Source organism: Zalophus californianus, chromosome 7, assembly GCF_009762305.2.
Source record: "Zalophus californianus isolate mZalCal1 chromosome 7, mZalCal1.pri.v2, whole genome shotgun sequence".
NCBI classification, from domain to species: domain Eukaryota; kingdom Metazoa; phylum Chordata; class Mammalia; order Carnivora; family Otariidae; genus Zalophus; species Zalophus californianus.
In genome coordinates, this window is record NC_045601.1 from 142,785,711 (window position 1) to 142,798,853 (window position 13,143).

At 44.0% G+C, this 13,143-nt stretch overlaps 1 protein-coding gene and 1 pseudogene across 7 annotated transcripts in view; both read right to left on the reverse strand.

The window, feature by feature from the left end:
- LOC118357185 (keratin-associated protein 10-9-like) overlaps positions 1–13,143 on the reverse strand; it is a 53,100-nt gene that overhangs the window by 10,205 nt on the left and 29,752 nt on the right. The window lies entirely within an intron of this gene.
- On the reverse strand, positions 6,778–8,394 carry LOC113926723 (annotated as a pseudogene).

Consider the following 13,143-nt stretch of genomic DNA (forward strand, 5'->3'; position numbering starts at 1 on the left):
TAGGGCCTGAACTCATGACTCCAAGATCAAGACCCGAACTGAGATCGAGAGTCAGATGCCCAACCAACTGAACCACCTAGGTGCCCCCCAAAAAATTCTTAAAAAAAAAAGTTGAAAAGTGGAAGGAGAAAGAGAAATGGAAGAACGAGAGCACTAGTCATCCCATTTTACTTTGTAAGTAATTAAGAAATACTCTCAAATGTCGGATGGCAAGAAAAAAGCTCAGGACTAAAAATAATTTATACCTATCAAAAATTGGGAGGCAGAATGAGGTGAGATGATAAGGGGGCAGTGTTTCTGAGCCTAATTCTTATCTTTCATAAAGAGCAGAATGTCTAAACTGATAAATTAATAAACATATGCAACTTAAAAATACTTGTATAGTATTATTATTTAGAATTATGGAGTAACCAGCAAGGCAAGAAAAAAGAGATCTGGTGGAAAGAAATTTCCTCCAGCATATTCTAGATCAAGGAAACTACATTGAAGCCTACATCTGGGCAATGGGCCTGGGGTTAAGGCAGGACTGTTTTTGTTTTTAATATTATCATTCCTATTTTTTATGTACATGAATGGCTTTGATAAAAATGCTGAAAGAGGGGCACCTGGGTGCTCAGTGAAGTGTCTGACTCTTGATTTTGGCTCAGGTCATGATCTCGGGGTTGTGAGACCGAGCTATAGAGCCTAAGGTGAGGCTCCGCACTCAGCGGGGAGTCTGCTTGAGATTCTCTCTCTCTCTCCCTCTCCCTCTGCCCCTCCCCCTGCTCATGTGCTCTCTCTCTCTCTCTCTCTCTAGAATAAATAAACCTTTTTTAAAAAATGCTAAAAGCAAAGATGAGGTGGATCAGATCATAGATGGCCTTACAAGGACTAGGCGGGGAATTTATACTAGATTTCGACCTGACAATGGCACTGGGACAGGTGGTAAAGAGATGGATTTAGCATTTACTAGGAAAAGTCCAGAAGACCCGACGTCTGGATAGAAGATGACGGAGGTAAGTACAGAGGACAGTAGAGTTTTTTGGCCTGGGGGACTGTAGTGGATGGAATTACCCACCCCCTTCCCCAGGTCTGTGTTAAAGCCCTCCAAATCCAGTACTCCAGATTATGCCCAAATTTGGAGGTAAGGCCCTTAAAGGCATAATTAAGGTCAAATGAGGTCACTGGGGTGGGCTCTAATCCAGTGCGACTGGTGTCCTTCTAAGGGGCAGAGACACCAGCATTGTGTGTGGACACAGGAAGAAGGTAGCCAGTCTGCACACCACGGAGAGGCCTCAGGAGAAAGCAAACCTGCCAGCACCTTGATCTTGGACTTCCAGCCCCCAGAACTGTAAGGAAGTAAATTTCTGTTGTTAAGCCACCTTGAATCTCTCTTGTTTCTGTAGGTTTTTGCTACGGAAGCCCTATAAAACTAATACAGAGACGAAGAAAATGGCCATGCCATGACCAAAGGCAGGACAGTGGGAAGGAGAAGTGAGTTTGGGAAGACAGATACCTTCAAATTATGGTTCGAGTGAGCTAGCCAAGAGTTTCTGCATGGTAAGCAGTGAGGGGCAAATGCCTAAGTGAGCAAGGGGCCCAGGCCTTTCCGGCACAGAGGTGCTGTAGGAAAGATGGGATTTGGGGATTTGGGAGTGAAAGAGCAAAGAGAGCCTGGGGGCCCCAGGGGCTGAGGAATGGGAGTATCCAGCAGGGGGCGGGCATGACGGGGAGAAGCTGCACAAAGAGAAAGAACGGCAAGCTAGCAGGATGGAAGCCAAGAAGGGAGCATCTGAGGTAGGAGAAATCTTTTTTTTTTTTTTTCAAAGCACCAGAGAGGTCAAGAGATTGATAAAACAGAAAAGAATAATGGGGATTTAGCTAAAAAGAGGTCATTGTTGACCTTTAAGAGAACAGTTTCAGTGTAGCTGTGGGGAAGGAAACCGGATTGCCAAATAGGCAGTGGGTTGAGACTATGGACAGAGGGAGGCAAGGAGGATTCAGGAGGTCGGGGAGGCCCCAGGGAGAAACAGCACGGTGGGGGTGATAAGGGACTATCCAAGGACCCACCGCAGCTAAACGGGGAAGGACCCGAGGAGGTGGGAAACACAGAGAAAGAAGGGAAGTCCTCCAGTGTGGTGTAGGATGGGTGGGGACAGGGGGACTGGGTTTATTTTAGGAAGGAGGGAGGGTAAGACTGCCAGGGAGCCAGGAGGGAAGAGGCTGCAGAGATTTGGGAACTAGGGGTCAGGGTAATTTCAAGACGGATTAGGAAGTCAACGGCCGCGAGGGTCAGGGAGGGCAGAGGGACCTGGGGGAAGGAGAGAAAGTCTGTCAGAGAGATTATGAGTTTATAGAAGTCAGTAAGGAATCGGTGAGAGGCCCCAAGCAGTCCTAACACCCCGTGACTATGACTATGGAAGCCTAAGCACTCATAAGAATAAAGAATTCAGGGCTGCCCGGAGCAGTTTACGTCACCTTTGTGTGACCTCAAGAAGCTCCTTCCTGAGTCATTTTCTGTGATTGCACTGCCGTTTCCAGTGTTCTGGAATTCCATCCCACAAGCTGACGGCCATTTATATACTCCGACGCCAGGAGGAGTCTCTGCTAGGAAGATTTTTAGTACAAAATCAACTAGTCTCTGTTCCATGTGAAGGATCTAAGTGGTCTGCAAAAGGCAACTGGCTAAAAGCTTTGCAGAAGAATATTCTGCTAAGCAAGATTAACCGAGACCTCTGCGCATGCTAGGCCCACAGAAAGAAAGGAACTTTGGAAGTAAAGATACGAGTCACTCGGAGGCTTGGTAGCCAGCATGCGCTGAACGGCTCAACAGTGGCCTCAGCATGCAGGCTCCTTGCTTCTGCTCTGCCAGGCCTATGCTGGTGGATTCATGAACTCAAAATGGTTCCCGTGGCTCCCAGCCTCTCAGCTACATTCAAAGGCAGAAAACAGCATAAAAGCCTTTGTCCTCCTGGGACTCCTCTCATCAGGGGAAAACATGTTATTTCCCAGTCGCCCTGCAGTGGTGTCCCCTCAAATCCACTTGCCATGCAAACAGATCACAGGCCTGGCTCCTCTTAGGTGTAAGGGAGGCTGACAAAACGCTTGGCTGCTAGTGACTTATCCCGAGGGGGGGGGTTTACCCCCCAAACAAAAGCAGGGGGGTAGCTGTAGGGTAGGTAACAGTGTCTGTCACAGTGAAGTTAACCCATGCACATAAACATTTGGTCTTAATTCTGCATCACATTTTGTATCATGTTTTCTGGGTTTTTGATTTTGTTTTTTATGATTTTTTAAATCTTTCCCTCCATGGACTCTATTTTCTTGTATGGGTGTGACTATAGTGTATATGGGTGTTTTTCCTAATAAAGTATAAGGAAATACCCATCTGTATTTTTGTTCTAGTTGATACCTTTATAAATATAAATTCATATATTACATGTAATCCTCTATTTCTTTTTTTTTTTTAAGATTTTATTTATTTGAGAGAAAGAGAGCGAGACAGAGCATGATCGGGGCAGAGGGAAAGGCAGAGGGAGAGGGAGAAGCAGACTCCCCACTGAGCAGGGAGCCCGACATGGGGCTCGATCCCAGGACCCTGCGATCATGACCTGAGCCGAAGGCAGACGCTTAACCGACTGAGCCACCCAGGTGCCCCTCCTCTATTTCTTTAGACAGGACCAATGACTCCTTACTACGAGAACTGGTGAAATTAGTTTATTAACACTTTTCTCTCCTCCTGCTCTTTTTAGTATTTATCTTTACATTTTTAACTACACTTATTCTATAACACTTGATTTATCAGTTTTAAATGATCTATGATTATCACTGGCTATTAAGAATGATTGAATGAGCACAACTTAAATGACCTTCCTCTTTCTGTCACTTTTCCTCTCCCTACTATTGTTCACTATGTACTTTCTGTCTAGTCAAATGAGAATTGGTAAAAGGCACTTGGAACTTCCAGTGACGTACAAGGGAGATTTTCTTGCTTGGGAGATTGGTAAGAAGATGGCTTTTCACTTTGATACGGAACTAGATACATGGCCTCTTTGTGAAGGAAGGACCGGCTTCCAGCTCAAGGTTATCCTGCTGAGATGTACAAGTACTGGCATCTTATAATCAGTAGTGTGTGGAACTAAATATTAAGGCAAGTCTAGTAGCAGAGTCTAATATCCAGCACCTCGTACTCAGCATCCATCAAAGGACTTAATCTGTATGAATGTGCAGTTCCCCTCAGGTCTGTGTTTTTAAGCAGGCTCTGCACCCATTGTGGAGCCCAACATGGGGCTTGAACTCACCACCCTGAGATCAAGACCTGAGCTGAGATCAAGAGTCGGATGCTCAACCAGCTGAGCCACCCCGGCGCCCCTGAGGTCTGTGTTTTTAAACACAGACTTTCTTCTGAATGTCACTAGTAGTTTGGGACCTAAGGCTGTCCAACCCCAGAAAGCCGTGCAAAAGCAGGGGGAATGGCACACAGAGGGAGAAGCAGACTCCCCACTGAGCAGGGAGCCCGATTCGGGACTCGATCCAGGACCCTGGGATCATGACCTGAGCCAAAGGCAGACGCTTAACCAACTGAGCCACCCAGGTGCCCCTGTGCTAGACTTTTGATAATCAAATCAAAGTAAATTATTACAACAGTGCTACCATTTTATAACAATAGGTTAATAATTAGTTTAGTCTTCGGTTAGACTAAAAGTATATTATAATCCTAGGATCTATATCTTTTTTAACTATTCCTTCCCCTTAATTGTTTTAGTGAATTCAAAAGAAAGCAGCCCTGTCAAGATTATTTTATTACTAAAAAGGTCTGAATGGGATCCTTCAGCTAGATATTTGAGAGTATTCAATATGTAACAGGGAATGGAAAATTAAAAAGGCAACTGTCTTATTTTAAAAAGCCAACCAAGACCAAAACCAACGGATTTGTGACTTCCTATTAACAACAGCTGTTTTACTTCTGTTAAATCTGTATCGGCCACAGTTTTACCATATTTGGGAAATAACAGAAAATTAAAAAGGAAACTATCTTGCTTTTTAAGCTAGTTCCTTTCTTTAAACTTGTCTTTTCCAATAATAAACACATATGGCTTATTAAGGGTCATCTTATATGCTAATTTATTTTCTGCATTTTGTTGATTTAAACATCCAAATTTCTTACTCCACTTAAATAAAATAAAACACCCCCACTCAAGGACTCAGCTAGCCTCCTCTCTTGTTCCTTATCTGATGCATCAGCGCTGCTGCATACTGCCCTCTCCCCCACTCTCAAGGTCCACCTCACCTCTGCCCAGGCTTACTTCTCAGCGCAACTGAAAGCATAACTCCTCAACAGCAAAGAATTTCTGAAGGGAACATTCACCTCTCATTCAAGGTAATAGAGGGAGTTAGTTGAACAAGCTTTTCCCTTTTGATGCTAAGAGGATTAGATGTAGTCCTTTCCAGCGAAACAGATTCATTAGCTCTGTGAAGCATTAAGACCAGAAATCCATGTGTACTGAGTGTATTTAACCTGTTAATGGGGGTTTGTAAACATCAACTTTAAATTATCTGCGGGGGGGGGGAGACAGAACTTTATCATGGACAAGTGACACCCTGCAACTTTATAATCGAGAAAGATGATATTTATTCTGCTTTAATCTCCACCAAATCTTTCCCCTACACCTCTAACATTGCAAAATCATTTCTGCTTTTTACCTGCATTCCTTCCTCTGAGTAGTTCCGGGTATAGTTTCTCAGTAAACATGCAAAGGCCCGAAGACATAGGACTGGAAGGGTCAAAAGGAAGGAGCAGTGACTAAGTAGTTCATGAGCCAGACATTCTCATGGGTTCTCCCACAGAAAATAATTTCTCTCCATCTTCTGGTGCCTAATAGGCCTTTCATAGCAGACAAAACGTCCTGGTTCTTAATTTGAGATAAAGGATGGAGCTGGGGCCATTTAGAACACCCATGTTCAAGGGCAAAGCAGAAAGGGGAGTTGGTGAAGGGTTCTGAGCAGGGACCCCGAAAAAGCAACAGAAGGAGCAAAGTGTCATGAACACTTTCACATGGTCAGTTAAAAAGAAAAAGTATCTGCAGAGAGATAAACATGGCAAGATGTTCACAGTTGTTGAATCTAGGTGACAGCAACGGGCACACAGGCCTTCACAGTACTATTCTTTCAATCTTCAGGTACATACAAAATTTTTCAAAATAGGATGTGAGAAATCTGTGGATAGACCATATATGTCTGACATTTTTCTTTTAAAAATACTGGGAGAGGGGCACCTGGATGGCTCAGTCGGTTCAGCGTCCAACTTGATTTTGCCTCAGGTCACGATCTGAGGGATGTGGGAGCAAGCTCCACGTTGAGCTCCTCGCGGGGGTGGAGTCTGCTTATGATTCTCTCCCTCTGCCCCTCCCCCCCCAATAAATAAATAAATAAATAAATATTGGGAGATATCCAAATATGATGGGAACATAAAATCACAACTGAAAAATTATGATTAAATGTTCATAGTCATACTTGAGGGAACGCAGATCATAGATCTTTTTTTCCAGTTTCTTAGGCACTTTTTTTGGCAAGAGAAAAAGGTCATAATGTTTTCATGCAATACATACTTGGTTCTTTAAGTAACAACTGTGACAAATAGCAGAAAGAATTAAAGAATGCTACACTTTTTTAAAAAATTTTATTTATTTATTTGACAGAGAGAGACACAGTGAGAGAGGGAACACAAGCAGGGGGAATGGGAGAGGGAGAAGCAGACTCCCTGCTGAGCAGGGAGCCTGATGCGGGGCTCAATCCCAGGACCCCGGGATCATGACCTGAGCCGAAGGCAGATCCTTAACCACTGAGCCACCAGGTGCCCCAAGAATGCTACACTTTAATCCATTCGAAACACCATAATTAAAGAAATGTCTGTAACACTTTCTGAACTACTGTAGTAGCCATTACTGAGAGGCAGGCGTTCGGTGGGCATGAGAATGCAGATTTACAGAACTACTCAATGTTACACAACTTCTATATCGTACCTTGACTTAAATCCAAGAGCAAAAATTAACACTCTCCCCTATTTTTGGTGAACAATGCATGTAACCTTAAATATCCTTTCCGTCTGGATTTTACCTAGGAATAGTCTAATTTTTTTTTTTTTTAGCCTTTCTAATTTTTTATCTAAGAAAAGGCAGGCTTGGCACTTTTATACTTACATCATAAATGTTAATATTTCTTGGGATTGCAGGACGATTCATATATTTTTTTAAAGATTTTACTTATTTATTTGACAGACAGAGAGCACAAGCAGGGGGAGGGACAGAGGGAGAGGGAGAAGCAGATTCCCCGCTGAGCAGGGTCCCTGATGCGGGGCTTGATCCCAGGACCCTGGGATCATGACCTGAGCTGAAGGTAGATGCTTAACTGACTGAGCCACCCAGACACCCCCAGATTCATAGTCTTTACAGCTGATCCAGCAAGGGCTGGTGCTCCTGCAATGTCAGCCTCAGATTTCTTCAGGGTATTTTGTGCATGTTACAGTGCATGTAACAATCTCACTCATGTCGGTCTCCAATATCGTTCCCCCAGCACCATTTCTGCAAAATACTGTCAACCTTGTCTACAGGGAGAATTAAATCCAGTTCAGACATTGTCAAAAATACTTGTCAAATGTTTCTAAGAATACCTGGATTAGATCTAAAACACCAACTTCACTCTCTAAAGAATCCACGTGCAAGACAAAATATAATGCTGTGGATAATGTCCATGAGTCCATTTGTTGTCAGATCCTCCAATTAATGACCCTCCTTCTAGGATTAAAAACATTTTCATCTTTCTTGGGTACCAAATGGAAAGTCTCCCTGATGGTCTGCTGCTGTGGGTCTTCACAGTCGGGCAGGTAGTATGTGGAGAGCCGCTACTTTCCATGATTGTTGAAAATGAGGGTCACCCTGATCATCACTGGGTGGGGAAGGGCTGACCTGGCGGATGCTGAGGGCCAGGCTGGGGCAGGAGAGAACCCACCTCCCCTGCCGGCGCATCTTGCTACCCATCCTCTCCCTACTTGAATTTTTTAGTTGTCTGCTTGTTTGTGGTTGCCATTGGTTTTGTTCATTTACTTATTTTGGAAATTTTCAAAGAAACAGGACAGCAGAGAGAATGAATGGGTGTAGAAGGGAAAAGAATGGGTATCATAAAACATCGCCTACCCCTCATCCACTTTCAGCAATTACCAACATTTCCCAGGCTTGTTCCATGTGTTCCCCACACTGTTTTTTCTTCTTCTGGAGCATTTTAAAGTAAATCTAGATAGACATCATATCATCTCACTTATAATATAGGAATACTTCCTAAAGATAAGGGCTTTTTCTTTTTTCTAAATATGCCAACAGCGTCATCATCACACCTAACAAAATTTATAGTGATTCCTTAATAGCAAATATTTTGAAGTATTAAGTTTCCAATAATTCTTAATATAAATTTTGTTTGAATTTTCTTATATTCTTAATTGGCCCTCTAAAGATTGGACTAACATGATACTGAAGAAATAAATATCTGTATTTGCTATGGGCTGAATGTTTGCATCCCCCAAAATTCATGTATTGAAACCTAATCCCCAAAGTGCTGGTATTTGGAGGTGTGGCTTTTGGGAGGGTCATGAGGGTGGAGTCCCCATGAATGTGATTAGTGCGCTTTTTCTTTTATAAAAGACCCCAGAGGGGCACCTGGCTGGCTCAGTTGGTGCAGTATGTGACTCTTGATCTTGGGGTCATGTTTGAGCCCCATGTTGGGTATAGAACTTACTTTTTTTTCTTGATATATGAATACTTTTAAGATTTTATTTTGAGAGAAAGAGTGAGCCTGAGAACACAAGCAGAGAGAGGGGCAGAGGCAGAGGCAGAAGCAGACTCCCTGTTGAGCAGGGAGCCTGCCATGGGACTTGATCCCAGGACCCAGAGATCATGACCTGAGCCGAAGGCAGATGCCTAACTGACCAAGCCCCTGAATACATTTTTTTTGGTAAAGTATTTATTTGTAATAATCTCCACACCCAACACAGGGCCCAAACTAATGATGCCAAGATCAAGAGTCACACGCTCTTCTGAGTCAGCCAGGCGCCCCAGCTTAATTTACAACCACCACCACCACCACCACCACGACCACCACCAGGGGCCCAGAGAACCCCCTTGCCCCTTCCAACACGTGAGGATGCACACAAATTAGGAAGCAGGTTCTCACCAGACACCAGATCTGCCTGCACCTTCAACTCAGGGTTCCCACCCTCCAAGTCCATGAGAAATAAATTTCTATCTTGTATAAGCCACCCAGTCCATGGTATTGTTATAGCAGTCTGTATGCTCAGGCCTTTAGGAAACTGAAGTTCATGGGCACCTGGCTGGCTCAGTCTGTAGAGTACGTGACTCTTGATCTCAGGGTTATAAATTCGAGCCCCATGTTGGCTGTAGAGATTACTTAAAGAAATCTAATCTTTAAGGGCGCCCGGGTGGCACAGTCGGTTGAGTGTCCGACTCTTGGTTTCAGCTCATGTCATGATTTCAGGGTTGTAGGATTGAGCCCGCATCAGGCTCCACACTCAGCATGGAGTCGGTTTGGGATTCTCTCTCCCTCTCCCTGCCCCTCCCGCTTGCATGTGCTCTCTCTCTCTGTGTCAAATAAAGAAATAAATCTTTATACATAATCTTTAAAAAAAAAAAAGAAACAGGAAGTGTTGTGATAAAAGATAAATAACAGCACTGGTGCTTAGAAAAAAATAAACAAGGGAAAGTTTTAGGTAAAATCTCAAAAAAAAATTTGACTTGACAATATTGCCAAAAGTATGGTAAGACAAGTATTGTCACTGCTTATTAGCGGGCATGTAAACTGGTTAGCGTACCAGGCAGATGGCATGTTAAAAGGGTAACTGAAGGATTACTCATAGATGTGCTCAGAGCTGAGCGCACCTACAAGGGTCAGTGAAGCACCAAAGTGGAACAGCTGCAGGAAGTGGTTCGCACAGGCGCTCGCAGAGCCAGGGGAGGGGGCTCTGACTGAATCATGGCGGGAGGGCTAGGGGAGCAAGCCTGGGGCTCCTTCCTCCCACCCTCCCAGCCTGCACCTGCATTTCCCATGGGGAACCTGACTGGAAGTCGGTGGGTGAAGACACTGTTGATACAGTTTTATAGAGGTCGGCCTCTGAAGGTACAGAGGAGAGTGGAGAGAGGTAGTGTGTATCTATCTGGGGGGGCAAGCAGATGATCCAACAGGGAGACAAGTTCACACTATCTACCAGTTTTATTTATTTTTGAAGATTCTATTCATTTATTTGACAGAGAGAGAGCACACAAGAAGGGCAAGTGGGAGACTGAGAAGCGGGCTCCCCCTCAGGGGAGAGCCCAATGTGGGGCTCGATCCCAGGACCCTGGGATCATGACCTGAGCCAAAGGCAGATGCTTAACGACTGAGTCACCCAGGTGCCCCATCTACCAGTTTTAAATGAACACCTTTGGATCTAGCAGTTTGACTTCCAAGAACTCACCTTACAGGAAATCTCAAATGTAAATCAAGTCGGAAAATTAAAAAAATAGGTTTATTTTGTATTTGTCGAGAGCTTACTGTCTATGAGGAACCAAGCAAGGCATTTTACACTTCATCCTCACAAGAACCCTATGAGTTTGGCACGATTACTACTGCCGTTTTACACTTAAGGAGATTACAGTTCCGTAAAGCTAAGACAGGGCCACAGAGTTAGTCAGTGGCAATCCTGGGACTTAACCCCAGTCAGTCTGACCCCAGTGTCCGAGCTCTGAGGAAATCCACGCCAGCATTGTCTGTAAAAACAAAAGCCTGAGTACAACCTCGAGACAAGGTAAATCAATTATGCTACATCTACACAATGAAGTGCCATGTAGCTTAAAGAAGAATGGAGTAGGTCTACAGATACTGCTATGGAGAGATACACGGTATGTGGGCGGGAAAACAAAGGTACAGCACGTTGTGCCCATTCGTACACAAACACGAAAGGTATGCAAGAAACTGAACAAGGGTTATCTTCTGGCTACCAGAACTGGTAATCAAGGGAGAATTTTTCAGTGTGTACCTTTTAGTCCTGTATTTTCATATATATATATTATTTTTCAATAGATATGCGATTTTAACATGTGTTATTTTTCAATAAATATGTGACTGAATAAAAAGTCACACACATCCACAGGCAAACATACGTAAAGTGTCCAGAACTGAATAACAGGTAACATTAATAGAACACTAGTCTAAAGGGTTTTTTTTTTTTTAAGGTTGTATTTATTTATTTGAAAGAGAGCAGAGCAAGAGAGAAAGAGAGAGCAAGAGCACGGGGCTGGGGGCGGGCGTGGGCAAGGGCAGAGGGAGAGGGACAAGCAGATTCCCCGTTCAGCAAGGAGCCTGATGCGGGACTCAATCCCAGGACCCTGAGATCATGACCTGAGCCAAAGACAGATGCTTGACTGAGCCACCCAGGCGCCCCTAGATATTTATTTTTAACTAATCTCTACACCCAACCTGGGGCTCGAACCCACAACCCAGAGATCAAGAGTCGCATGCTCTACCCACAGAGCCAGCCACGCACTCCAACAAAAATCTTTTTTTTTTTTAAACCTAAAAACATCTCTTTACATTTATTCTAGTTAAAATATCAACCTGTTAGTTTGGAACTGGGATTTCAGCCTGGAGAGATGGTGGTGAATCTATACTGGAGAGTCAACTCTCCCTCCTACCTTGAGGAGAATCTTTAAACCTGATGAGCACACCTCCTGTACCAACATGTAAATTGCTGAGAAAGCTACTATGCTGGGCAGTGAGTGATGGGCAGGTCTGGGAGACACCACCTGGACAGGTTGACTCTCATTCTTCAATTAATCAACACCGTCTGTATGGTTTAAACTGCTGATTCATCTGTCCTCATTTCTTTATCTTGTCCTCAAGGACAACATGCTAGGTTTTTCTCATCGTTTTGCTGGAATTACCGGTTTTATTCCATTGATTCAGCACTATAATTGCACCTCTGTCACCACCTCCTGTTTTTGAGAGAGTCAGGATTGAAGGGACTTGTTTACAGAACACCGGTGGGCTTCTGTCCCCATGTCATTCTAAGAGACGACTCTGTGAACCATTCATGTAGTGCAGATTGCTCACAATTTTACCAACAATATAAATTTCAAATTTACTAGTCCCTATTTTGAGAATTAAACTTTCCCCTTTTTTTCTCAAAATTTGAGATTTCTTTGCCCAATCTTACAGTTTCTCCTCATGTCTCCTATGATTTCTCAAAGACTAATCACGACGACTTAGCATATGGGCCCATTCCTACGTTATCCTATTTTGTATAGGTCTAGATACTTCAATTCATTTTAAACACCTGCATTATCATTTGATGCTTACACACTCTTATTAGGCTTCAATTCATTCCTTTGTTAAAACTTGGCAGATTACTATAAACGTTGCTTTACAGGGAGATGAAGAAAAATCATGGGCTGTTTTCCTGGCTTATTGCTATCTCTTGGCATGTATGCTGATTCCATCAAAGTGGAAAGAATACTGCTCTTCCTGTTTTTAAAGCCAAATATGCTTTTACCAGCCCTTTCCCTCCCGGTGGGGTGGGAGGCCCGGAGAAAGGCTCCCTGTTATCACCTCCACCCTGTGGTCCTCCTAGAAGAGCAGCTACTAATTGCCCGGACCCAGGTCAGTGGCTGGGATACTCTGCTTGTGGGAGAGGTCACCACAGGGTACTCTTCTACTCCCCCTGGGTGACGTGGTGCCCTCCAGGCAGGTCGGACATTTGCTATTTTTCTCTTCTCTGTCTACATAAAACCTCAGGCAGTGGTCTCAGTTCCTGCTTGGCAGAAAGATTTAGGTCCTGAGCCTAAATTGTGCCCTGGGGCCTAGCGGACCAGAAAGCGGAAAAAGGCCGTTATAGGAACCTGCATACAAATGAAGGTGAAGTTGGTAGAAGTTCCTATATACACTGTTGACACATCTTGAGAGCCTTCAAGGGGGCAGAGATGGTTGGGCTGAGGCAGGGTTTGGTGTCCTGAGTCGTCCTCCAGGACCTGCTTCGTGATTGTGCCCGAGTAGTTGCTCAGAGCGGCCCTGTGCTTTGTTTTTATACTGCTCTTACCATCTTGAAATTAGGAGTAATTTTCTTTA